The following is a 27,804-nucleotide window of genomic DNA, read 5'->3' on the forward strand; positions in this document are numbered from 1 at the left end:
TTTCATGGACACCTGCAAAAATCTGTAAGCAGTTGCTTTTAAAGCAAATGTCAGATCACACAAAGCTTCCTGCATCAGCACTGCATGTAAAATTTGAAGATCAGATCCATCCAAGAACACTGGAGTGATTCTCCAGTGAGGACAATCTCCAAAAAGCTTAGGCCAAGCTTTGCCTCACCAGACAGCCTTTGCACCAGCACAGCATCTGCAGTATAAATTCTTCATGTGTTCCTGTAGGAGTCCCCTGGTTCAGACCGGAGAGCGATTCATCCAGCTGCATTCAAACACATCATTAGTAGAGTTTATAGCCTCATGTGAGTGTGTCTGTTGTTGGTAGTGGAGCATGACTTCATCATAACTAACTGTTCTTTTTTTGGTCAAAGTTCAGCTCAGCTTGTGATCTCCCCGTCAGTACGCATATCACAAAATGTTGAAATATTCTTTTGAGTTGAATTGAAAGACTTTTAATGTTTTGTGCTTCATAGCTTAAAAAATAATCTCAGATGGCAAATTGAACATTATGATCTTCTGAGGATTGTCCTCATGAGAAACTTGACAAACTATGATTTCATCAACATTGAGCCATCTTTTCAACATAAAATAGTTATTGACAGATTTTAAAACTACTGAAGTTTGTTCTTTGGGGTCCAAATGTCTCAGACAACAGGGAAAATCTACCTTTTTAATTCTTATTTTCAGGTTGGGAACTGTTGTCTGAAGCTCACTTTCTTTGAAATGTTTAACCTCACTGAACGGGTTTTCAGATTACACTGAACCAGACTGGATCAGTTGTGAGTCAACAAAAGCCAAAGATGAGGTGGTGATGAAAGGAAAAAACAACAAGGATGTGACCCCAAACAGCAGAAACCAAGGAGCATAAATATGGATGGGTGATGCGCAGCAAGGAGCAGGAGGTAGCACCGTGATCCAGAGAGCAGATAAGGAGCCGAGGACATCTACAGGTAATGCTAGATAACAAGGAAAAAGGAAAGTCCCCTGAACAGGGTAAGCTAGGAGCAGGGATGCCAAACTCTGGTCCTCCAGTGCAGCTTTTAGATGCTTCCCTGCTTCAGCTCCCCTGATTCAAATTAAATGGATCCACCAGCTTGTTTTCAAATTCTGCATAATGACCCATTCATTTGAGCAAGGTGTTGAAGCAGGGAAGCATCTAAAACCTGCAGGACGGGGCCCTCAGAGACGAGAATATGACATCCCTGCACCCGCCCTCTGTTGCATTAATTATTAAAAAAAGACACAATGTTTTTACATACAATAGTTTTCTTCTACAAAGATGTACAGTAATGGTTTTCTTTATTTTTTATCTCTATTGACTTTTTATTTATTTTTTTATATACCCTATAAAAATATGGATTAAATAACATATTGTCATATTGATATTACAACATATTAATATTCTATAAACATATAGCTGTATTATTTTTGCCTTGTTACTCACTAAGGCAAACTGGGTGATTACAAATTCTTCAATTTGAAAATATATTTATTTATTCTGAAGTGAGTTGTAGTGTATTGGATGACACACTGATGAAGTGGTTAATTTGCAAACATGCCATTCACACCCCTGCATATATTAGAAAAAAGCCTTTAAATAGTTGTCCACTGTAATGGACACTATGCATCACTGGGCTAACTCAAAGTCAAATATCAGTCTACAAATCAGGCTTTATTTTTATTTATAACAAACAAATACCAAAGCAAGTAAGCAAACGAAGAGATAAACAAAAAACAGAATACAAGCAATTATGAAAAATAGGAAATCACACCCTGTTCCACCCCAACTCTCTCTCTCTCTCTCTCTCTCTCTCTCTCTCTCTCTCTCTCTCTCTCTTTTTATATATATATATATATATATACACACACACACACACACACACACACACACACACACACACACACACACAGCTTTGTTTTACCAGGTAAAGCAGTTGAAAACTGCTTCTCATTTCAGATGACAACCAGGCCCAGTGGCAAAAGCTAATGGCATTTTATACAACTGATACATTCACATAAAATAATAAAAAACAAACAAAACAATAAAAATAATTAAGAACAATTGAATATAGCCATGCAACACTCATACTGCATACATTACATTCAGCAAGGAAATTCCAAAAGAGCAGGTGCACTGATCAGACACCATCGGTCCTAATAAATTATTGAAAGTAAAAAGTGGGGAAAGTCGGGACAAAGTTTTAGTGTTTTTGCAACAAATTCCAGTCACTGGAGGTAAGAAATTTAAATGAAGAATGGCAAAAAGAGGACTTTTGGAATGATCATTATGATAAAATTACTAAGCAGTGAGCAAAGATAAAGAGGGAATTTTCCTGGGATGGTTTTGTTCATAAATTTGTACCAACAACCTACAGGAAGGTGATGACAGGTTGACAAGTGGGTATGGTGTACAAGTGCTGAAAGGGGCACCAGTAACAAAATGGATTGAAGTATGACATAACACCCAGTCTTTTTGAAGTTTTACCATAATCCTAGATGGGGAGGACTGTCATTTTCTCCAGAGTTTGCTTTGCAGATTGACTAAAGGAGGATTTGTTGAGTTACAGGAAGCTGATTCTTGGTTTGATTTTTCAGAGCAATGTGTTGATGAATGTTAAGTCGTAATGGTGAGGCGATATTAAGATCAGAGGTGGTCTGAGGTAAGTAACAGTTAGAAATAACTAATTATTTTTATTTGTGTTTAATAGAAGGTGTAGGTTATAGAAGGCATGTTGGAGACTGTTAAAGCTGCATCATTGGATGTCAGAACTGCTTGCAGCTGAAAGTTTTTTTTTTTTTAAATAACATTTGGAGGGTCAGCAGGATTAAGACTTGTTTTTATAGTCTGGGTTGAAATGAGGTTATATTAGATATAAGGTAAAATACAAGTGAGATGTCACTTACCAACCTGTGAGGATGTGCTATTGAAGGCCAAATGAAGCTTCCTGAAGCAGTGAAGCTTTCCAGATCACTGATTAAATGTTTCCTTACCCAAAGCTTCAGTTAACGGTACTCAGTAGCAACATCTGTAGGCCAAGTGCATGCATAATCCAGACTTATTTCTGCAAAATCCACAAAGTACCAGGTACTTTGAGCCAGAAAATGACACTTCAAACGAACCAGTGACGTGTCCTATGAATATGAGGCTTCATCTGTCATAGGACTTGTGGTTCTGTGCAAAAAGATACAAGCATCAAAGTGGGCCCTTCATCAAGAACTCCTCCTTCATACTTTGTACATGCCCTGAAGCCTCAGTTTCAAATGTCCCATCATTAGCGGTCAAATCAATTAAGGCTGGAGGCTGGTGAAACACTGTCAGCAGGAAAGTGCCAGTTTCATTATTAGTGTTGTACAGGTGATGCTGAAGAAGTTTGTTTTTTGTTTGTTTTTGTAATTGCTCTCTCAGATTTGTACTCTCTGCCCAAAATATGGATGTTTTCTTTTGTTTGTTTTTTGTTTAAAATATGGATGTTTTACCCTGGACTTCATGGATTGTGATTTTCACATGAGTGTCTTCTTCATACCTGACTTGGTGTTGTTCTATAGGAATGAATTACTCTGCTTTCCAGTTCGGATGCAGTGGTGAGCTCCGGTTAATGACACAGTGCAAAAGGTTAGAAACTTGATTTTAACTTGAGGCAATGTTTTAAATGCAAGAAGTCAGCATGTTTTTCAGGGCAAAAAATGAGCTTTCTCAGCATCAAATTAAGATGGCAGTGCATGCTCTAAAACATTCTGTGGAAACTAGATCAGCTGTCTCTTAAGCAGAATCAGGATGACCAGGAGTGAGCACACCATCAGAAGATCGATATATTAAGCTGTGGTCAGTGAGCTGTAGTAAAGCAGCTTTAACTCAGAACATTTACTGAATCAGCAAAAGTCCTACAGAGGAAGGCTGAAGGGCCGATTTTTATATGTTTGTAATGAAACATTTAGATTTGTTTAGCCTTTAAATGCAAATACCTCATTTCTCTTGTTGGTGGCAGTTCTTGTGTTTTTGTCATTAATGACTCATCTAATCACCATTTTTATTAACAGAGAAGCACAGAACCAGGAAATCGTTAATACAAATATAAGCTTACCATTTTAGCTTATCGAGAACACATGCCCAGTTGATGACAGCCTCCTGCATTTTCTCATGTTGTTTCCCTTGAGTCCATCCACAGGCTGCCTGTGGTGACTTGTATTGAACTCTGCTGCTGATGTACAAGGTTTCTAATGGAGCAGCACCTCCAGGTCCCCAGGCATTGGTCTGGCCCCATGCCAGGCAACACCACTTAACTCACTCAACCTGCTTATCTTCAGACAGCAGTCACATCCAGATGCTTAATCCCTGAAATTATTAGTGGAGCGTTACAAAGGTTGGCCAAAATGACCAGGAAATGAAACCTGGATTATCACACATGGGTGAAACATAAAATTTTAGGAAATATTTGTAATTTCAAAGATTTATTTTAGCTGTAAACGGTCGGACCCCCCCCCCCATTGGGTTCCTCATCAAAAATGGTCACTGTGGAACGATGGATGTCAGGACGTCATGCTTAAGGAAGGGAAACAAGGGCTGACATATACCACATGATGCAATAACTGAAAATCAGTGAAAAAAGGCCTCATGGTGTCACGGCTTTTATTTTATGTTTGGGTTCATCAGTTGGCGAGTTGGTCCGGGTGATGATTACGTCTCCTGGGAGAGGACAGAGGATTAGAAGAGACCGGAGGGAAATTCTTAGTTTTGCAGACTGAATCAGAAGCTTACTTGCATTCCGAGGTGGCTGATGGCGGAGGGGTGCGTCTGGAAAACAGCTTTGTCTGTGTGACTTGTGTTTGGCGGCAGGCAGGGCGAGCAGGCAGGTTGGCAAAACGTGAACGAGGCTGGAAGTCCTGATGCGGCGTTCTTTTCAGAGGCTCTCCAGCAGCTTGTTGAAGCTACCCGAAAAACTGAGGAAAATACAAATAGCCAGGGGACAGCTGTATGGATCCACGAATAGACTTACAGAAGAAGATCTGATTACGGCACAGTCATGCGAGATAATCCAGCAAGGACTAGAGCTCCTGCTGGATCTTAAAAAGCAGCCTGATGACAGCAGGTGGATCCAATTGTTTCTCCAGACTCCGCCCTGAATCATTCAGGAAACCTGCTCACCCCAATCTGAAACACCTGGAACACTCAATACACACACAACCAGGGCATAAACATGACAGATGGTGTCATGAAACCTTCCAAAGCCCAGACCTCAACATTACTGAAGCAGTGTTGGATTGTCTGGACCTAGAATGGAACATAAGGCAGACACATTCAAAGCGACTATGTTGAGGATTGGCAGGAACTAGCTTAGATAAAGCAAGTAATCAGTCAATCATTACAGGACACCACTGCAAAAAACTGGAAACTCATGACCTAAAATTGGTTTCAGTCTCGAAGGTCTGCAGGTCTGCACACATCAAGATTTTTAGTGATTTACAATCTAATATTTATACATTTTTATAATTATTTTTAATTTATTTAGTTTATAAAGGACTTATGGCAGCATGAATTGTTAGAAATGTGCTAGGCTACATGAATAAATTTGACTTTGACCTTCAGATGTCACTTTCCAAAGAAGAGCTTTGAAAAGTCCCACAAGAAGCCTGTAGAACTATACCTGAGGACAACTTAAAGAAATGTTTAAAAGCTGTCTCAGAGGGTTGAGACTCCGTCAAAGAAAAAAAATGCTCAGACCACTTGGACTGACTCTGGTTCTGGCAAAAAGTATATTTACATTTATGGATGCACAGGTTTTGATAAATTTTTGCAGCTGTTTTCTGTTTCCATGGAAATACAGAAGAAATGGCAAATTGTTCAAGACTTTTTTTTTTTTAAACATTAAAGTAAACAGAGGGAATTGATTGAGTAGTTGTGTTCAGTCGGTTAAATGCAGTTTTTCTTCAGCAGAAGAGACAAAATTTTGAGCCTCTTTGTGGAGATGAAATGAATTTGTATTGATCATCCATGTCCCTCAGACTGCATACTTGTCAGACCATTGTGATATCAGGTAAAATCATAAGATCAGATCAAATACAAACTCATCAGCAATACAGAAGCATGTGTGGGAGAATCAATTTCAAATAAATCTTACATCCAGTAGTGTGAAAATGGTTTGAGAGAACAAGGATTTTTCTTGGATGGATGTGGATGATTGGTACAAATGAGAGGTGAGGAGACAGAGAGCGAAGAGATGGAGCACAAATCAGAGAAATTTACATTTACAAGGGACCTCTTGTAAATGGAAGAGAAAAGGAGAGAAGAGCAAAAGAAAAAGGAAACAGAAAGTGTTTGGGCTTGCAGGGTGAATGCAGATTTGAAAACTGTGTCTTGCTTCAGTCACTCCCCTTGTGTCCTTGAATTGCCTTTAACAAGGTGGTGGATGGACAAATAAGACACTGCAGCTTAGAAAATTACAGCGAACAGCAACAAATCTGAAATTCATTTCACACCTTCACTTTAATTTCAGGCACATTATGGGCAACATGCAGGTATGTCTCCTGAGTCCCCGGCCTGGTGCTCTTCCACTTCACGCTCAGAGAAACTTAATAATATGCAAATGATAATAGAAAATAACAAGAGTGTAATTATAAAGCTCCGATTACTGTGCAACATAGTTTTTCTGATGTCTATAAAAACGAATAAAATTCTAGACAAGGGAGAGACACAGACTCATTCCATCTATAAGCTGAATATTGTTTAGTTTTGCCGAGGTCGTTGGTGGTGGGAGGAGATGAAATGCACCGACATGAGAGACGAGATTACGATTGGAGGGTGAGGTAGGTGTGAAATACTGCCATTCTTTATGCTGCAAGTGGTGGAAAGCATGGCCGGGGAGAGGGCGAGACACTTTGATGGATATACGAATGGAGCAGCGAATGGACGTGTTAAGGGAGGAGAAGAGGTGATGTGAGGTGAGAAGAGGAGAAGAGGAAGGAGAGCTGAGATTAGCAGAAAGGATGAAATACGAGGCAGGGAGGTTGAGTCAGGAGAGGAGAAAGGAAAAGTAACAGAATACATTTACTTTACTTAATCCGTGTACATTCTGATAGTGATAATACTACTGTAAATACATTATACTTTATTTACTCCCATGGCAGAAGAAAATCCATCAATTCCTTTTCCATGATCTGCATTTGATGGCTGCGTTATTATTATGGAAAAAAAAATAATAAAAAGGACAAATAATTTGGAATTAAATCCTGTAAGATCAACTATTAGATCAAACATGTGCATATGTCATCTGCAGTTGATTCAGTTAAAGAAAGCTCTCAGTACCAGAAAACAAATTCTCAACAAAAATCCCAAAACAAAACAAAAAAAAGAAAACAACAAAAAAGTGACGTCATTGGCTGGTAAAACTAATTAATGTGACAATTTGATGCTGTTGAACGAGGTGGAGAACTCCAAAAATTCTGGTTGAACCAGGTCCACCATGCTAGAACCAGGTTGGACCCCTCAAACCTTTACTACTGTTTTTTTTTTGTTTTTTTTTTAAATAATTATTATTATTTTTATTTTACCTGTCCTGTCCAGCATCATGGCATGCAGATAGATGGTCTGCCTCCTGTGAAACACATTCCTGTCTTGTTCACGTGCTTCCCCTTACTTTAGTGTCACTGTTTAAAATGGACTGTTCTGTTTTAACTGCTTTAAAATTAACACCACCGATTTTTTTTATTTACCATATTTTTCAGCTGTAAATTGTATTCTAAAATCAACATGTAATGTGAAAAATTTGTGTGTGTTTGTGTGTGTGTGCATTCATGCACGAGTGGGCCTTGCAAACATTCACAGTCACAGCTTTGAAGATTTAAAGATGGAGTCACTCTCGTGACTCATTCCATGGCGTCAAATTCTAGCCAATCGTGGCCTGCTATCTCGACATGACACGGCTTTTGTCCCGGCTCCGCACTTGCAGAACCCTGACAGAGTAGGTTTTAGAAATGTATCCACTCATCCCGGTAAAATCCTGATGGGAAGACCTACAAACCATGAGGGGTGGTGTAGAAATGGGCTAAGTGGGTACTAGTGCTGAAGGGCCATATTACATCACATTTGCAGCATTTCTCTCCAGGTGTCCCCAAACACATCCTTCCCTCCAGCTGGGATTTAGGGGCTGGTTCCAAAACAGAGTAAATCTCCATAGACCCCATGTTTAAAAGACCAACTTCACAGCAGAAATAAACATGTTTAAAACCTGGTACAAAAATCCATTTTAGGATTAATAGGTCAAGTTTACCTTCATGACAACTGTGAGGGGGGTGAATTTTTTTCTAACTCATCCATTTGGATGTTATTTAATCTTGAAATTTGGCATAATTAGGGGTGTGTCTTTTTGATTGACAGGTATTCAGTATCTGTGGAAAGAAGGGAGAGTGCTGCACAAGCACAAGTTTTTAGCCAGCTAACAGTGCGCTTTAGCTGTTGTCCGCCTACCTCCATTAGCTAGTTAGCTACCGTTGGTCGGGATTAGCTCGGTTAGCTCTTAGCTACAAGCAGCACGGAGTTTGATGGTTGTCAATCATCCACCCCCACCTTCAAGTCCCCCTCTCAACTCCACCTCTTTGCCTATTTTTGGATTTTCCAGGACTAAAGACAAGCGTGACGCTACCAAGATGGCGACGGTGGAAATGCCCAACGAGCTTCACTTTTGCTCTTCAGAAACCTACGGGTGACGTCACGGAGGCTCCGTCCATCTTTTATGTACAGTCTCTGGTTAACACGCAGCTGATAAAGTTGATCTTGATTCTGAGTTCCGTGAATATTCTTAACAGTGGAGGTCAGTTTCAAATATCAATTAAATTTCAAAAACTGAAATTTAAGCTTTACCTCAAAAACAGTCAGTCACTTTTAATTCACTTTAAACACTGAAGGGTTACAGAGATCTTTGACAGTCGCTGTGGTGTGTGGGTGGATTCTCTCACATAACTTCAAATCTGGCTCCTCCAGCCATTTCAATTACCTCACCTGCTCATCCGCTGTGGGTCTGAGTGAATTTAGGAGTTGGTGTGTTAACATGTTTGTGACAGCATCCCAGACCTGTGAGGATGGATGGAGCTCTGGGAAATGAGGCGGATGAAGACATTACTGTTTAAAAAACAGAACAGGAATCCCTCCTGATATTTGATTTTCCACCTGATGTTGTTTTAAAGTAAATGTAAATGATCATCAAGAATGACTTTCTAAGTGCTGATGTAAGGACGACAAACACACACACACAGCGGGAAGATTAGAAATATCCTGAGGAAGGAAAATAGATAAGAATAATTCTGGATTAAATATCAGGTTTACGACTGAAGTTTGAACCCGGTCAGCATTAAACATGCAGTTAGATGCAGCAGCCAACAAATGACTGTATTCTGCAGATGTGCATGAGTGTGTATTTTATTTTTTATAATCCGCAAAGCTGAGTCTGATCTCTCTAAATCTAAATTAGTCAAGAAAAAAAAAGAAAAAAAAGAAAGAAAAAGCGGAAGGGTTTCATTCAACGTGCAAAGGAAAAGACAAAAGGGAAGAAACAAACAAACAGTAAACACCTAAAAACATGGCAGGAATCACAAAGACCAGAAGTTTTCATCATTGCAGCTGCAGCTCTCAGCCTCCCTATTTTCTGATGCTGAACTTCAACCATCACATCAGCATCACCAGCGTGCCGTCGCTGCTTTAGCAGCACCGGCCATTAGGGAAAGGTCAGCAGCGCAGGCTCATATTGAACACAGACGTCCTACCGATGTGTCAAGCTGCTGCTCTGAAAAGACTTTCTTTCCTTCAGGTGGCTTGCTGACTGTTTGGATTTCTGTGAAAAATCAAGTTAAAAGGTCAACAACTTTCCGGCCTCCTTTTGTTTGGGAGTGAAGGTGGTGTGTTTGTGTGTCACAGTCTGTGCGGGTGCTCGCTAGCCGCAGCACTTATCTCCATCTTCTCCAGCGTCCTTGTCTACCTGTCCTCCCTTGCCTCCCCGTATCCATTAATCCATCACTTCCTGTGACGCCCATTCATCTTTTTGTCATCTTTGCATCTGTCTGTCCAACCTGCATTTTTTCATTTTACCGTTCATCAGTCATCAGCTCGCCTCGTTCTCCTGCCTCTGCTGGTGTATGACGTGATATCACGGCTGTATTTCACTCATGTCCTGGCAAATCATGTCCTCTCCTCGTCATTCTCATCACTAATGCCATAGAGGCTTTTTTCTTTCATGATTTTTTTTTTTTTATTTATGTTTTTTATTGTTTGTATTTGTATTTTTCATATTATAATTTTTCTTATAATTTTTTTTATTATATTTTGGGATTGTGATTTTTTTATAATTATTTAAATTATTTCTTCATGATTTTTCTATAATTTCCTTAGGCTATTTTATTATTTAAATGTCTATTTTTATATTCTCATTAGAATGTTTTCATTATAATTTGATTATATATGTGTAAAATATAGCATGTGACTGTTGGCGACCACCTTTGACTCACTACAGAACAGTGACAACGTGGAAAGTTTGCAATGATAGTAGTTGAAAGAGCCTTACTTACACCTCTCTGTCTTTCTGCAGTGGTGTGTCTGCTGCGTCTGCAAAGAAATAGTAGAGAGCAAAGTTATCAAATGAAGAGAAGTTGTCTCTCTGGCGCTGACAAAAGAACAAAGAAAAAGAAGAGCAAGAAAGAGAGCAAGCCAGTGGTAAGTAGTGCAGATAATAGAAAAGCGAATTTAGCTGAGAACAGCTCAACAAGGTTTCATGAGGTTGAAAATAAAAATAGATAACTCTGTCTTAGTTGTCAAATTAAATCTGTGTCCAGTTAAGCTAAACAGTCAAGCTAAGAAAGCAAAAATAGAGAATCTATAGGCAAGACATCTGGATAAGGAACCACCAAAGGCGAATGAATGAAAGTGAAGATTTATCACCTCACAATTTAAAAATGCTGAGATTTACATTATAGGAGCCATGTTTACATTTACAAAACAAAAGTACGATGACAGAACACCTTCACCAAGTACTAAACAACTTTACATTCCAGAAAAAAATAGCTGTATAAAATGTAAAAAACTTTCATATTCTTTGATGCAAACTTCTTTCTTCTGAATACAACACACAAAGCAACTTTACATTGACATGAAAGACTTTTGCAAGTTCAGTAAACAAAATTACAAAGACATGACTCAGCGGGTGTTTCACCAAAATCTGTGTCAGAATCTGTGACCGCAGGGAGCGATAGCGAAGATTTCTCTGCATGAACGTCTTAGAAGACGAGTACAGTCAGGCAGGTACAGTAAAGTCACACATTCAGATGGCTATCAGAAATGGTGACCTCTGTGATCTTGGCTATGTGAGGGTCACATTATGTTAGAAGACTCCACACTAAAGGAGTGACATAAGTCATATACAACTCCCAGTAAAAACGGAGAGATTTCAGGCATATTCGCGAATCCTGATTAATCATGATTATATATATATATATATATATATATATATATATATGGAATGCCTGAAATGAAGGACCAAGGCTGAATTTGGGGTTATACGCGAAAACAATATTGTTGGACCTCTGACACCCATATGAAACTGTTGTAAAAATATATAACATGGGATCTTTAAGTAATAGTCTTATTATAAAACATTTCAAACATTTATTTCTAAAAACACATTAAAAAAGATAATATTCTAATTGTAAAATGTAGTTTAAAAAGTGGTTAAGTACCAGGAAATGACTCAAATGAATGTTCACGTTACGATGCAACAAAGAGGCAAAAGAAGCAACAGATGCAAATGCCTCAATATGTAAATCTGCCAAAGCTGAAGATGAGTTCAGTTTGGAAGATTCCTTTATTCAGAATTTAATCTTAAACTAAATGAATTTTCCTGTCATTTACTCCCTGCTGCAGGTGTGCGACACCCCTTTTTGCCGTAAAGTTCTTCTCATGGAGCAGTTTTTCTGTGATCATGTTAACAACTAGCAGTGTGGTCTGGTAAGACGTCCAGATCAATGCTCTTTCCATTTGCTGACCTTTTTCTGTTGCTCTTTTGTTCCGTCTCAGCGGTGTGTTCAGCGTGTCCTACTGTATCAAAGGAAACAGCTAACGCACACACAGAAACCTGTCATTGTGTGGCTGCAACATGTGTTAGGATTTTAACGTAGTACGAGGTCTGACCCTGCTACTAAATGTCATATTACCCTCGAGCCGGCGTGGCTCTTCGCTCCAGGCTACTTAACAATGACTCACCTTAGTCAGAAAACACCATGGGGTTGCTCCTCTCAGATAAAACCCTGCAAAGTCCACTGTGTGCACTTAGACCCACTTTGTCTTTGGACTAATGGAGCACGTTATTCTCATCTGAAATCTGCAGCCAACTCAGAGGTGCACTTCGGTAATCAATGCTCCATCGAGCCTGCTTATCAAAGTTAAAGAACATCTCATTTTAATCAGCCAGAGGCCTCTTCAACAGCAAATATATTCCTCCTGTTGAAGGTCCTTCATGCTCAAATTACTTCTCTCAATTTATTTAATGACAAAAGGTACAAACCTTCTTTCTGTCTGAAAATAACCAGTTTTATTCCCTGCAGGCAGGTTTCATTTTATGTGTATATTCAGTTATTTTTTCCTGGTGGATGTAACAGTGTTGGGAAGTAACTGATTACCTGTGTTGCATTAATAAAATATACATGTACATGTAATCTCTTACAGCTTCTGAGAAATGTTGTAAGTGACCAAAACTCAAATTCCCCAAAAGTTGGGATCTTGTGTAAAATAAACATAAAGACGAATTATAATGATTTCAACCCATATTTTATTTCCAACAGAACATAAACAACACATCTGATACTGAGACATTTTACTTTTTCATGGGAAATATTTGCTAATTTTGAATCTGATGGCAGCAACACATCATAACTGTAGTTTCAGGGTGATGTTTAGCATAGTGTAGCATTCCCTCTTCTTTTACCAACTGTCTGTAAAAATCTGGGAAGTGAGGAGTCCAGTTGCTGGAGTTGTATTAGAGGAATGTTGTCTCATTCTGGCCTGATGCAGGAACTGCTCAACAGTCCTGGACCTTCATTACTGGGTTTTTGGTTTCATGATGCTCCAGATGTTTTCTACTGACGGAAGGTCTGGACTGCAGGCAGACCAGTTCAGCAACTGGATTCTTCTCCTGTGAAGCCATGCTGTTGTGATGGATGCAGTATGTAGTTCAGCATTCTCTTGTTGACATCTGCAAGGTCTTCCCTGAAAGAGACGTTGTCTGGATGGGAGCAGATGTTGCTCTAAAACCTCCATGTACTTTTCAGCATTGATGAAGCTTCACAGATGTGGAAGCTGCCTTCGCCATAGGCACTAATGCAGCCCCCATACCATCAGAGATGCAGGGTGTTGAATTGTCTGCTGATAACAAGCTGGATGTTCCCTCTCCTCTTTTATCTGCAAGGTTTCCACAAAGAATTTCACATTTTGATCCATCTGAACACAGAACAGTTTTCCACTTTGCCTCAGACAATTTTAAATGAGCTTTAGTCCGGAGAACCCAGCAGTGTTCCTGGATCCTGTTCACATATGGCTTCTTCTTTGCATGATGGAGCTTTAATCTGCATATATATATATATATATATATATAGATATTTTTAATAAAAATATTAACAGAAATCCAATCTGCATGGTCAAAAGTGGAAACAACACAAACATGTATACAGCCTCCAGTCATGCCACCTGATATTTAGCTACTAACCAAATGATCTATAATCTACCAAGCATGACGTAATGAAGTCTACGAGTGTATAAACACAAGTTAAATACCTTCTTTTTTCAGATAAACATAAATAATTTACAGACATAAATTTAACTTCAATTTAAATGTAATATACATATTCAGTATGGCTCAATAGCAGCATTTTAGTTTGCCATAACATGGGGTGTCAAATTTATGATTAAAAAGTTTAATATTATGTTGCTTCATTTGAGGAATCTGGTTTTCTTCAGCTAAAAGTGTTGTTCTTTTTTATCTGCTGTTTATTAAAAACTCGCGTCAGCCTTTCCTTCTCCTAGAAGAAATATGAAGACACCGTTTCACAGCGACAAGGTTTTCCAGCCGCAGCATGTTTTTCTAAAAGGCTTGAAACAGCATTTAACATTCACATTGTCTACCTGAGCTACAACAAAATCCAACCCAGCACAAATGATTTGTCAGAATGGAGACATTAAGAAATCCTTTATCGAGTGTTGCAGCCTGCATCAACAGCAGGTATCTGTGTGTCCTCACACACAAGTGTGCGTCATACATCCTCCTCCTCCTCCGACTGTCTCTTTGAGTTAAGAGGAGGTCAGACAGCAGCAGATTAAATGTGTCACATTTATATAGATCCATCACTCTGTCCTTTGTCCCGGTGGAATGTGAAATAGAGGTGTTTTTTGGGGGGGAGATGGTTGGGAAAGGAGACAAGCTTCCTGCTGAGAGGAGAGTTAAAGAAATACTTCAGGATGGTGGCATGTTGACGTACAATGACCTAAGTTAGAAATAAACTCATTAACTTTGTACACATTCTGTGTTCATCACTGTTGGTGATGTTTGGTCTCATTTACCAACAAAGCTGCATTCCAATCAGTCTGTGGTTCAGTTTGTTTCACAGATTTTATCAGTTCATTTAACGGTGTTTCTCACACATTTATTGTTGTCTTTAGGCCTATTTATGCTCAACACAGAAGATGGATACGCAGATGGACAGACAGACAGTTATGCACGTAATTTGGTCCATAGAGCGTAGCCATCTGTTGCTTGCAATACCACTGTAAATTGCGGGGGGCAGTGCTGAGCAGAATAGCTAACATGCGACGAGCGAAAGTAACAACCCATAGAAGAAGAAGAGTGACTGAACAAAAAAAAAAAGCAGAAGAAGAATGAAGACGAGGACAATAACTGTAGAAATTGTGCAAGCTTTTGTAGAAAAGCTATACGAGTGTTAGGGCGTGTTGGGCGGTTGTAACAACTTTATAGTGATGCATTATTGCATCTGGTGTCTGAAACTGACGTCAACTTGTGGATGTGTACTTTGTGTAACACCTTAGAGACATAAAAGATGGAAGTGTGAGGACGGTAATGTATGACAACATTTGAAACTTACGTCCCGTGAATAAATGAGCATAAATGGGACTTTAGGGTGCATTATCACCAGGGTAGTCCGGGAGATGATCCTGAGATTTGAATTTTTACAAAATTTCAAACCTTCCTTTGATTTGGTTTGCTTTCAAATTTATTACTCGGTCGGCAAAACTGCCTGAACAACATCACACAGTTACAGCAACTGGTCCTGAGGGGGTGATTTTCCTTAAGACAAACACCTATCAAGAAGAAAGAAGATGAAAAACTGGCTCATTGACTTGCCAGGACTGAACAACACGTGTTTACTGCTGGTGAACAGTGAAGCAACAATAAATTTATGCAGTCTTGGGGTTTCTGTTTTTACTTTGGTGTTTGAACCTAATGCAATTTTCATGAGAATCTGCCCAGTATTAGCAGCAGGAGAGGAAGCGAAATGTCTGGCATGTTGCTGTCCAACACTTCTCTCTTTGGTTCAATGGATGGTGTGTTTGCTTTCACACAGCTAGCAAACCACATTCACGTGTAAGTAAACTGAGAACCTGCTTTCTACCAGACCAGAGTTTGCTTCTTTGGTCTGCAGCAGATTGCGAATGACTGCTCCAAACTGACTGTACTATCTATGGAAGTGGACTAGGATTCATTCAAAGTGGACCAAACAGAACCAGTGTGAATGCACCATTAAAGACTGGTGCTTTTATGGTCACTCAATTTGTGTAGCGCTTTGGTCAACTGTGGTTCCTAAACGTTTTGTAGAAGTTAACTTTGACTGGATTCGTAGTTTCCTTTTACAATCGGCGTGTTGCATCATTCATTCATTCCCTGTTTTAAAGGAAGTGACCTGTATGGCCTCAATATGAAGTCAAAAAGATTTCACAGCTGTAAATGAATGTTTGCAAACAATTTCAGTTTTTTATCTGTAAATCAAGTTTGCCATTCTGCAAAAAACATCTGCCGTAAAATTAAGTTTGCAAATGTCCAGAAAAGAGTTTGTGTGGTTGTTAAAAGATTTGTATTTGTGGAAAATAATAGAAATTCTTTTGCAAACATCCTGTCCACAGATGCGAAGCACAAAACTGCATGTGAGACTCTGAAGCTGTGGTTATGAATTTTGTCCCTGTCTTTATACGTCTATCTGATAACCAAACAAGTCCTTGTCTGCACATTCACAAACTTGAATTTTTCAAATGCAGGATGACTAACTTGATTTACAAATACAAACTCCAAATCATTTGCAAAGATTAATTTACAGCTGTGAAAGTTTTATGACAATTGAGCTCACAGATCTGAACTCCTTCGTTTCATTAACTTTAGTCTGGTGTTCAGAAAAGTAAAGATTACAATCTAAAATGTGAATTATTCATGTGACAAACTTGTAAAGTAAAATTTAAGAATTTGACAGATGACACAACCTTTTTGTTTAGAGGAGAAACAGCTTTCCTCTGAGCTTGCAGAGGGATGTCCACATTAGATAGCAGAGGAAGAGAGAATTGAGGGTTGCTTGAAAAAAAGTTCAGCGATGCTGTCGTCTCTTCTTCCTAGTTCGGTCTAAGTGAACAGCTGACAGGCGCTTTGACTCCAACCAATACAGGAAACAGACAGCTGGGAAATTGCTTCTGGAATATAACTGCCTCATGCCTCTTATAGTTTAGAGCTGGCCATTTCAAACGGACTCTGTATGTTCTGCTCAGTGAGAGCAGCAGGAGAGTCACTGAGAAGAAATGTTCCATCACTTCACGTATCCCACACTGAGATTATCTTTTACATCTGCATATAAAAAGAGCTGATTTAAATTTAAACTTCATTGCTCCATAAATCTATTTTTTATTCTCATTCTGTTGTAAAAGATCCGCCTGAGAAAGGTGGTCAGGGAACGATGGGAGTGTCAGCAGTGATATGTTGATAACATGAGGAGAGGATGACAGAGACTATTTTCAGATGCTGGCAGATGAATCTCGAATGCGACTCCATCAAAACGACCGGATGCAAGTGACAAGTGTTTGATGAAGTCACACACACATGGATGCACAAAAAACGTTTTCTCTTCATGTTCTTTCTCCTGTTCACACTCACACTTCTAAATGTGAATAACTTTTAAAAGCTTAACAGGCCTCAAAGTCACAATCTAACGCTGACTTTTTCACAGACTTGATGTCGTTTTTTCATTCATTCATACATTCTCTGTACCGCTTGGCCCAAAATGGGTCGCAGGTAAGCTGGAGCCTATCCCAGCAGTAACAGGTGAGAGGCAGGGTACATCCTGGACAGGTCACCAGTCCATCGCAGGGCCAACACATAGGGACAAACAACCATTCACACTCACACTCACTCCTAGGGAGAATTTAGAGTCACCAATTAACCTAACATGCATGTCTTAGGACGGTGGGAGGAAGTCGGATTACCCAGAGAGAACCCACACATACACGGGGAGAACATGCAAACTCCATACGTGTTTTCGTTTCATTCATTCATCGTCTGTACCACTTAGTCCATTTAATGATTGTGGGGAAGCTGGAGCCTGTCCCAGCAATTAGCAAGCAAGATGCAGGGTACACCCTGAGAAGGTCGCCAGTCCATCGCAGGGCCAACACAGAGAGACAATCACTCATGCTCACACTCACTCCTAGGGAAAATTTAGAGCAGTGGTTTTGAAACTGGGGGTCACAAGTTAATTTCAGGGGGGTCACCAGATCATTTTGAAAAATATTATTTATCAAACAAATTTGGAATTTTTAAAAATATTAATGCAGTGTTTTACATAATTAATTATTTTCCTGGCTATGCTGTACAAACATGAAGCATAAATTGGGCCTTCTTTTGCTCTGGTTTGATGAATCTTGGTCACAGCAAGATGAAACTTACATTTTTGGAACCTGTGATATTTGAGCTTTTAGTAGAGGTGTCGTTTGTCTGTGTTCATGCCATAATTTGTGTTTACATATTTTTTTGTACCTGGTCTTTTAATTGTTTGCTGTCTTAACTGTGTTTGGTAGTGATAGAAATAGTTTTACTGAGCTGTTAGCTGAGATCCTGGACTTTCTATGGAAAGTTACATTCATAGTTACATTTGCAGACATGACCTTACACCTGAAACCCCAGTGAGAGTCATCTTTAGTCACACCAGGAACATGCAGCAGATGGTCTGGCCCTCCCAGAGTTCTGTTCTCATCAAGATGCTGTAACATGTAGACCTTACTGTGTAAATAGCTTGACACAACATGTTAGGATTTTCAGCTGAGGTGAGACAGTGTGGGACTTTCTGAGGACCATCTGTCAGACCATCTCACCTGCTGAGGAGAGCTGGATTTATAGTCCATGTTCATGTTGCTGGTCAATGTTACCTCAATGTTACCTTACCTGGCTGCTGCACATGGTCAGTGTTGTTCTTGTAGCTTCCTAATTTCTTTGTAAAGACTGTATAGAGATATTTTTAAAACCCACGATGATTAACATTTTCTTAGATAATGCTGCAGCTGTAAAATCAGATTTTATGAGCTGAGAACCAGCCGCCCTGAAATGCTTTGTTAGTGTCTCCAGTTTGAGACATTCTTGACGTGCTGCTTTTCAGTCATGATTTCACACTTGGTTCACTAAAAGCTTTGTTGGGTATTCAGCCGTACAGATACAGATATTTTAGATGTAAATTGATCATAAAAAACAGAAAGAAAGAAAGAAAGAAAGAAAGAAAGAAAGAAAGAAAGAAAGAAAGAAAGAAAGAAAGAAAGAAAGAAAGAAAGAAAGAAAGAAAGAAAGAAAGAAAGAAAGAAAGAAAGAAAGAAAGAAAGAAAGAAAGAAAGAAAGAAAGAAAGAAAGAAAGAAAGAAAGAAAGAAAGAAAGAAAGAAAGAAAGAAAGAAAGAAAGAAAGAAAGAACGAACTTTTTCTTTATGTCTGCTTGCTAACATGTGATGTGGTGCTTAAAGTACTCAGCTGCAACATCACGCAGCGTCCTGGCTCCAAACACTCTCACCAAAGTAAAATTGTTGTTTGACCTTTGATGACCTCTGAAAATTTTTATTAATATTTTTATAATGATAACAACCAAAAATTTTAGCAGCACAAACATTTGACATCACTTTTGATTTTAAAGATTTGAAGAATATGGGGAAATCAGTTTCACTCAAGTGATTTTCTTGCACCTCAGTTAGGATCTGCTTCCAGTTGGGGTTGGACTCTGCCAGGTACCTGCTACCCTGTGACAGGTTCTGTCACATCTCACTATTTTTGACTTTTCAGAGTCCGTCAAATCTCTCTTCTGACCCATTTTGCCAAAGGAATGGAAGTTGCCTAATAATTATGCACACCTGATATAGGGTGTTGATGTCATTAGACCACACCCCTTCTCATTACAGAGATGCACATCACCTGATATGCTTAATTGGTAGTAGGCTTTCAAGCCTGTACCGGTTGGAGTAGAACAACATGCATAAAGAGGATGATGTGGTCAAAATACTCATTTGCCTAATAATTCTGCACACACTGTATATATATATATATATATATATATATATATATATATATATATATATATATATATATACAAACAAAGACAATCACACCAGGGATGACTGAGAATAAAATTTAAAGTCACAACACACATCTTATTAGATCAGGTTAACTGCAGTATTAATACAAGCTGAGGTCCTGAATTAACTAAAAAGGTCCTTTTCTCTGGGGAAAAGATCCCGTGAAACCTCACCTATTGAGAAAATGAGGAAAGACAGACTGAAGGTTTGCAGAGGTAGAAGGAAGACTCAGGAGACTTCCAGGGAGCGCAGAGAAAAAGGAATGGCATGTGGTTTATTTCAGAGGCAGCAAGGGAAATGACTGATCAAACTAGCAATCAGACTCCAAGTGACAAATACAGAGAATACCCACAAACAAACAAACATTCAAATCCCTGAGCAACAACACACACAAACCATTTTCTATCTGTGAATGAAAGAGGCTTTTGTGCCCCCCTCCCATCATCCATGTTGGTTCACCTATTGAGTCGATAAATGCAGCAGAATGGTGTCATTTTTTCCTCCATCACTCTCTTAAAAATTCCTTCAAGATGAGCAGAGAGAAAAAAACCTGTCATATGATAGAACAGCAATCAGATTTTATTTTTATTAATATTGTTTTACTCACATAAAAAAATCCATCCATCCATCCATCTTCCTCTATGGACTGTGCTTGCATGTTAACCCCTCTTTCCTATCCTCTCTACCTCCACCCAGTCCTGGTTCTGCTTCTCATGGAGGTTTTCCTTCCTGTTAAACGGGAGTTTTTCATCTCCTGGTGCAGTTTAGGATGGAGAATTGAAACAAAGAGAAGATTTGATTCAATCTGTTGGTTTTTCCAACTATTATTCATCAGAACAATGTGGGTTTTTTAATAAATTTGATACTTTGGTAATACTTTGTGATGAATATTCAATAATCTGGATTCATTTTATGTAGAACAGCCACAAATCATTTTTTTTTACATTGTAATGTTTGTCATATTAGGCAAACTTCTAGTTGTCACAAGGTGGCGCTAAAACAAGCTGAATATTAGCCTGTAGAAACATTCTGCACAACCATCTCTAGGGTTTACTAAGAACAATCTGAAGAAGTATCCAGTGAGCAGCAGCTGTCTGGACCAAAATGTTTTGTTGACTGAAGAATGATCAGACTGGTTGGAGATGATAGAAATGTAACAAATAAGCACTGGTTCCTACCAAGGTATGCAAAATAGCATCTCAAACCTTGAAGCAGATAGACTACAGCAGCAGGAGACCACACCAGCCATTTCTAACTGCATCAAAGTAAAACATAAGAATATGGGGTCTTTTTAATGAGATGAACTCTTATTTGAGCTCGTCAGCGGAATTCAGTCTGGATTTCTACCAGAACAAACTTCAAATGAAGCAGGACATATAAGCACCTCAAGCCCCTCACTTTACCGAACATGAAAAGTTCACAAATCAGCTGACTTCAGATTTCAACAACAGATCATTATTAATCAGACAAGACAACAACGTCTGCGATGGACTGGTGACCTGTGCAGGGTGTACCTGCCTCTCAGCTGCTGAATGGTGGGTTTGGCGCCAGCTTTCCTGCGACCTGAAATGGACAAAATCATACAGATAATGGATGGATGGAGAACAACGTTTCAAAGAATGTTACTGCAACAAAAATCTGAATTTATTTTAGACATACTTCAGGACAGTGTGGCAGAAAGTCATAAAACCAATGGAGTTACTCCCAAATTATCAAGACCAGTAGAAAGTATGATGATAACTTCTGCAGCGTCAAATATATGATAAATTTTAATGTCTCCAAACCTTCAGTGTGGACTGATGAGTCAGTTACTGTGTCCTCCAGTTTCTAACTTTCCAGTTCCAGCCAGCATCATTTTACAGTGAGAATCTGAGAAGATGTGTGGTTCTGAGGAGATCTTAATAGGGGTGAAGTGGTCTGGTTTCTTGCGTCCGCTAAAAGCATCAGAATTAATTTTTTATTGGTAGTAGTTCTTAGAGCAGTTGTGAAACTTTTAGTTTTATGTATCTACTGTGTCTGTACAAGCTCTACGGGTGGTGCTGATGGCTGAAGCAAGGCAGGACTTAGAGGATGCTCTCACCTCCGAAGTCTTCGCTGCATAAACATTTATCAAAAATGTATGCATATTAGTATTAAAGTTGTTAGAATCAAAATAAGCATTTTCATGTTTTACACTACAGCCACCACACTTCATGCTTCATACATCTCACCACCATTCGCCTCTTCTGGGTCTTCCTGTGGGACCACTGTTGAATCCACAAGAACCTGATGAACTTTAGAGAGTCTCCTGTTGGTTGTCAACACTCATGCCGTCCTGTCCTACAGTCCACTTGTGTTCTTTACAGGTGGATATTATGGAGGATGATGGAAACCAAAAGTTTCTACAAATTACAAACCAAAACAAAAAGCTACCTGCTCTGGATGAGATCATCAGCTCTCGCTGCCTCAGAAAGGCAAGAAAGACCCTGAAGGGCTCATCTCATCCAGCTCACCATCTGTTTGAACATTACCAAACAATCCAAAAGCACCAGATTGAACAGCCATAAGAGTACTGAACTGAAAAAGAAAACAATAAGAGAGTCACACCTGCTCAACATCCGTGCACAATATCTTCTGTGCAATATTGATCATTTTAACTTTATTTGGTATTTTCATCTAAAATGCTGGGCATTTAACATTGCTGACATATGTTTATGTTGACTATGTATGGAATACTTATCCTCTCTTGTATTTTGGTCATTTTTACTTATATTACTTTCTGTTTCTAATGTAATCGTTAAATGAGGAAACGCCAGCTATCGTGTGCTAATCCAATTTTTTTGTGCTAACCTACAAATAAAAATAAAGAAAACTTAATCTTAAAAAGGTTCATGGGCTGACTATTTGTTCGACAACAAATTGAGATAATGCAGAAGAAATTGATAACTTTCATTGTTTAGGAACACCATTCAGCCATGTGAGCGGAACCGGTCAGTACCTGACCATGTGTTTGAAGCAGAGGGAAATACTGATCAAAAGTGGAACAATTAAAGTTTTAACTGATCAAAACACTGCTGACATCCAGATGCATAAATCCTCTCGTCCTGGTTCTTGCTACCATAACATGTAACTTTATTCCATGTAAATTTATTCCTTTACAGCTTTTAATCCACATCTGTTACAAAATATAGAAAATACAAATATTAAAACAATTATTAAAAACTGATTAAAAACTGATTAATAACTGCTTTTTCAGACACACACTGCTCTGAACATGTCTACCAGCATAACTCATCTCTTGAGTTGATCCATCTTTTTAAGACGAAGACTGTCTCCATGGTGACAGATTGGTCAAAAGTTGGTTTTTTACCATGATTCTTCCTTCAGCTGAAAGAGAGCAGAATCAGTCAAACACATTTTAATGTGATGCTCCTGAAACTCAGCATCACTTCTGCTTGACAAAAAGGATGAGTCACTGGTGACTGGCACATGGTGAGCTTTTCATGTTGACCATTGAGAGTAAAAAACATATAACATGGCACATTTTATTAAAGGGGTTATAATATATACCAAATTCTTCCAAGAGATGTGAAAGACCTCAGCTGTCAAGGTCTGTTTCATCCAACAAATCTCATGTTAGTACGGACGGTGCAGTCTGGAGTCTTGGTTGTTCAATGGTGGTCCAGTGTTGTGGATGTTATAGAGGGATTGCATTTCTAATTTAGTCAGCCTCAAATGCTGTAAAAATGGAATAATGGTCATCTTTACTGCTGTTGCCTGAGAATGTTTGCAGACAATTATAGAAAACCCTGCAGTAACTGAACAGACTTTGACCTCCAATTTCAGACCGAGTTTCTTCTGGTGTTGGTAAAACTTGATCATTTACAAAAATGCATCCAAATGTGTAACATGTTCCCTGTTAGGAGGCCTCCCAAAGGTTTGGAGAAAATACAAATATAGAATTCAAAACGGGAATGTGAACCAGACTGACCCAAATTAAACCTGGCAGAATAACATTAGGCAGAATTTCATTTCAACAAATTCACGCCAGACAAAATGATCCAATTCAACTATTTTTTTTTTCCCCCAAACACAGCACATCTGCACTGATGGGACTAAATTAGAATGTTTAAGTAGGAAGTTAATATAAATCAGTCATGATCAATAATAAATAATTAAATTCGGAAAATTGGCAGCTATTTTAAATTGAGAAATACAGCAGAGTCATTCAGGAGCCAAGAAGTAAAAACAACCATTTACTAAGACTATTTCCAAAACATCACCCAAACATGTAAAAACTGAAAAAGATAACAAAAACAAAACATAATTTAATCACAGAAAAAAAAACTGATTCGCAGTTGTATAAAAGTTTTCCAATTTTGAATCAATTATGCAACTATAATTAAGCCCAAATTTGTAACACAGGAGCCTTTCAATTAATTTAGGCTTAAAGCCTTAATGATTAGGCAGATTCATTTTTTTTTAATTGTACATTACAAAAATAACAAAACAAAACAAAAAAAATTAATAAAAAAAAAAATAAATTAGGTCAAAAAAAGAGAAAAGAAAGAGCCTGATTTCGAGATGGAGGCAGACAGATGAAGACTGGACCCAGACCAAGTAAGATAAACCCACCGACTGTGTCCCCACACAGCCTCCATACTTCTCATTTTTGTGCTGCTTAGTTTAAACATCTATTGTGTCCTTAATGTTACTGAATTTCTGTAAAACGTTCATTGAAATCTAGTTTGATTCTAAAAAGATCTCAGTGTTCAGAAAATGTAGAGACGATTTAAATCATCCTTCCTTTAAAGTGGGAAGGATAATTGCAGAGCCGATGTGTTTATTCATCAGTTAAACAGAGAAATGTCTGTTATATTTTTAATTTGTGTTTTTATTTGGGGTTTTTTTTTGTGTGAAGCACTTTGTGGTTTTTATTTGTGAAAAGTGTTACATAAAATGCTTTTACTTATTCACTCAGGTTGCCTGTGGAGTCTGAAGTGGTTTTAGGAGCCCAAAGTAGGCCAGGAAAATATCCCCCACCGTTAAACCATCGGCAGCAGCAGTAGCCGGAACTGTTGACACAAGACAGGATGGATTCATGATGTTTCCACCAAATTCTGAGCCTGCCATCTGAATGTAGAGCTGAAATGGAGACTCATCAGACCAGGTAACATTTTTCTGTCTTCTATTGTTTTGGTGAGTTCGCTCTGACATCAACAAGACATTCTGGTCCAGACAACTGCTGCTCACTGGATATCTTCACTTTTTTAGACCATTCTCTGTAAACCCTAGAGATGGTTGTGGGTGAAAATCCCAGTAGATCAGCAGTGTCTGAAATACTCAGACCAACCACCATGCTGTGTTCAGTGTTACTTAAATTCTCTTTCCCCCTCATCCTGATGCTCTGTTTGAACTTCGAGTTGTCTTGACCCAGTCTACATGACTAAATGCATCGTCTTGCTGCCATGTGATTGGCTGATTAGATATTTATGCTAACAAGCAGTTGAACACGTGGACCTGATAATGTGGATGGTGGGTGTAGATGCATACCTTCAACAGTAAATTAAGGAATATAATGTCAGCATTGCTGGTGTATGAATATCAACAAATGTTGGTGATGGTTGAAGAGGCTGTTGGCGCTGATTGGCTGCCATGTTTCTGTCAGTCTGCTCCAGGGTATGAAAGTATAAACAAATGAGTGAATGAATAATGACTCACTGTAAAGCACACTGGGTGCCTTGAAAAACCTGGTTATTTTATTCTTTTTACGGTGTGTAATGTATGTGTACAGGATCACAAATGCACCAACATTCACTCTCTTATACACCAACATATTTTTACTAATGTTGATCATCAAGATTTTTGTGACATTCATACAGATTGTGAACACACAGATTAGAAGTTTATCTCACCTCAGGGAGCTTCAGCACCCATCATACTGCATGAAGAAACTCTAAAGATGGGCATTCAGAAAGACTTTTCTGGGAGGAGCAGCAATGCCTAAAACTACTGTCAGCATAACCTTATAAATGCATTTTGATCAACAAGGCTCTCCATCTAAAGATTCACTAGTATTGTCTTCTTTTTTATGGCAGATTTTAGAAAGATGTTAAAAAAGAATGTAAAATATTAAATATGAAACTAATACAACAGCTTCTGGTGTAGCTATAATATGATTTATCTGTAATTTTTTCATGTTAACAGAAACTTAACATCAAAGAAAGGAAATAGACAAAACTTGATCATGTGTATTCATGCACCCTAAAACTATAAAAACAGGTGTACACATACATTTTACATTAACAATCATCCTCTTCGCAGATCACCTGGAAACTCTTAAAGGGCTATTTGGATGTTTTTATCTTACACACACTTTAGACTACAAATCATTAAAATATTGTCCACAAAGGAAACACGTCTTAACATTAACTCTGGCATTAGTAAAGCCCATCCACAAAGCAGACATATTTAGGCCTAATCTGGGCTTCTTTTGGCATTTAGGGCTCAGTTATGGCACTGGTAAGGGTTTTGTTGGCCAGGAGTGGCCTAAATATGAGGAGCCAGCTATTTCCATGTGGTGGTCATGTGGCTCAGTTTTGGCTCATGGATTCAACATCATAAGTCAGGGTCAAATTCGGGCCAAACAAAACTGCAGATGTCAGACATAATTAGGTCAAACTTTTACACAGTAGTGGCAGGAGTCAACACGTGATAGGAGACAAAACTGAGGTTTTAATTATCAATCCTGAAGACAAGAGAGAAATCATTTTTCGACTGAGCTGGATTTTTTTTTCACAAAAACAGAATTTTATCATCTTAAAAACTTTACCAGAGTCTGCCCATTCTTCTCTCTTGTCAGCATGGAGATCCTGATGTGTCTTTTATATCTAGTAGAATAGATTATTGTAATCTGTCACGGGGTTTGGCTGGGGTTGAGATTTCCCAGCCGTCCCTGAAGGCATTCTCCCTCCAGCTCTGATTGTCTGCTCTGATTACTGATGCGCTCCACCTGCACTGTGTTCTTTATATTCCTGTGTGTGACAACCTCTCTCTGTCAGATCGTCTTGGTTTATCCTGCTCTCATACGTCCACAGACGAGCCGCCAGAAAGGAACCAGACGCTTCCATCTTGACTACATTCCCTTGTGCCAATAAAACGTTCTTTACACCAATCCTTGGGTCTCTGACTTTCACTGGGTCCAGTCTGCTGAAACGTTACAGTAATCCTCTGCTCTCTGGTTTTTCGAAGAAGAATTTACAATTACTCCAGAACTCAGCAGCACATGTTCTAACAATGACCAGAGAGCTGGAACACATTACACTAGTTTTAAAATCGCATCACTGGCTCTCCATGTGTTCCAGGATTGATTTCAAGATTCTTTGAAGACCCATTTATGCTCAATGCTGAAGACAAATACGTAAAAGATGGACAGTTGAGTCATACGTCGCCGCCCTCATACTTTAATGCATTATTTATGTGTCCATGGGTAATAAGTCAGTTCATCCACAAGTGGGGAGTGCCGAGTTCAGAGTTTACTTCCACGTTTTGGCCCCGGTCGGTGGCGGTAATGTACCGCTATTAGGTTGTTTAAAACTGAGGGATCTAAGCATCGCATTTTTATGATACACACTCAAGTTTTACCATATAAGGTTCTCTGTCCTACACACTGGATTTACACACGAACGCATATTCTAAGCACACGAACATACTATAAATAAACTTGTGTCTGATCTATGATTGGAGGATACAGGACTGAGGAATTTACTTTGTTTAAACCCTATGTAAGACAGAACTGTACATCTGGCCTTCAGGTCTTCGTTCTGTATAGAAATCTGTATTGATGCCTGAACTTTTGTAATAAACTTCTTTTCATTATTCAAGTCAGCGTCCTGAGAGCCAACTTTTCCACATCTTCAGATCAAGATACATTAAAAGCATCCAAAAACACAAAAATAAGAAGAAAACCAGAAAGAAGAAGAAATTTCTCTCAATTTCTTTTTCATCATATCCATCTTCTTCTTCTTTGGGTGCTTTTTATTTGGGGGCTCTGCATCATCGTCTTCCTGTTCCTCTTCTTCTGTGGTTTGTTCCCTTCACTGGTAGCATGTTAGCTCAACACTGCCCCCGCGCTTTCCAGTGGTATTGCTCTGTCTTCTGCATCAAGCAAAGGACAGTTAAGCTCCCT

At 38.8% G+C, this 27,804-nt stretch overlaps 1 long non-coding RNA gene across 1 annotated transcript; it reads right to left on the bottom strand.

The window, feature by feature from the left end:
* Positions 1–8,091: 8,091 nt before the first annotated feature.
* Positions 8,092–27,286, bottom strand: LOC121637236. The gene is made up of 4 exons (XR_006009816.1): positions 27,214–27,286; positions 20,991–20,993; positions 12,115–12,122; positions 8,092–8,103 (listed from the first exon to the last, which is right to left on the bottom strand). It is a non-coding gene; the product is annotated as an uncharacterized LOC121637236 (long non-coding RNA).
* Between the last annotated feature and the right edge of the window lie 518 nt (positions 27,287–27,804).

Source organism: Melanotaenia boesemani, chromosome 3, assembly GCF_017639745.1.
Source record: "Melanotaenia boesemani isolate fMelBoe1 chromosome 3, fMelBoe1.pri, whole genome shotgun sequence".
Lineage (NCBI taxonomy): Eukaryota > Metazoa > Chordata > Actinopteri > Atheriniformes > Melanotaeniidae > Melanotaenia > Melanotaenia boesemani.